At 41.3% G+C, this 976-nt stretch overlaps 1 non-coding gene across 1 annotated transcript; it reads left to right on the top strand.

The window, feature by feature from the left end:
* The first annotated feature begins 754 nt into the window (after window positions 1-754).
* On the top strand, window positions 755-862 carry LOC112761236 (small nucleolar RNA R71). The gene has a single exon (XR_003181641.1). It is a non-coding gene; the product is annotated as a small nucleolar RNA R71 (small nucleolar RNA).
* Window positions 863-976: the final 114 nt, after the last annotated feature.

The following is a 976-nucleotide window of genomic DNA, read 5'->3' as shown; positions in this document are numbered from 1 at the left end:
TCAATTCAATGGCCTTGCATTCTCCTTTTGGATTTTCTTCTGTATTGCTTGGGAGAGTACTAGGAGGGGTTTCAGTGATTCCTTTACTCAGCTGGCCCACTTGTGCTTCCAAATTTCTAATGGAGGACCTTGTTTCATTCATGAAACTTAGAGTGGCCTTAGATAGATCAGAAACTATATTTGCCAAGCTAGATGGATTCTGCTCAGAACTCTCTGTCTTTTGCTGAGTGGATGATGGAAAAGGCTTGCTATTGCTAAACATGTTTCTTCCACCATTATTAAAGCCTTCTTGAGGCTTTTGATCCTTCCATGAGAGATTTGGGTGATTTCTCTATGAGGGATTATAGGTTTTTCCATAGGGTTCACCCATGTAATTCACCTCTGCTATTGCAGGGTTCTCAGGATCATAAGCTTCTTCTTCAGAAGATGCCTCTTGAGTACTGTTGGATGCAACTTGCATTCCATTCAGACTCTAAGAAATCATATTGACTTGCTGAGTCAATATTTTATTCTGAGCCAATATGGCATTCAGAGTATCAATTTCAAGAACTCCCTTCTTCTGAGGCGTCCCATTACTTACAGGATTCCTCTCAGAAGTGTACATGAACTGGTTATTAGCAACCATGTCAATGAGTTCTTGAGCTTCTGTAGGCGTTTTCTTTAGGTGAATGGATCCACCTGCAGAATTGTCTAGTGACATCTTTGATAGCTCAGACAGACCATCATAGAATATATCCAGAATGGTCCATTCTGAAAGCATGTCAGAAGGACACTTTTTGGTCAGTTGCTTATATCTCTCCCAAGCTTCATAGAGGGATTCACCTTCTTTCTGTCTGAAGGTTTGAACATCCACTCTAAGCTTACTAAGCTTTTGAGGAGGAAAGAACTTGGCTAAGAAAGCCGTGACCAGCTTATCCCAAGAGTTCAGGCTATCTTTAGGTTGAGAGTCCACCCATACTCTAGCTCTGTCTCTTAC

The sequence above is a fragment of the Arachis hypogaea genome, chromosome 16 (genome assembly GCF_003086295.3).
Source record: "Arachis hypogaea cultivar Tifrunner chromosome 16, arahy.Tifrunner.gnm2.J5K5, whole genome shotgun sequence".
NCBI classification, from domain to species: domain Eukaryota; kingdom Viridiplantae; phylum Streptophyta; class Magnoliopsida; order Fabales; family Fabaceae; genus Arachis; species Arachis hypogaea.
This window is presented reverse-complemented; position numbering and strand designations above follow the sequence as displayed.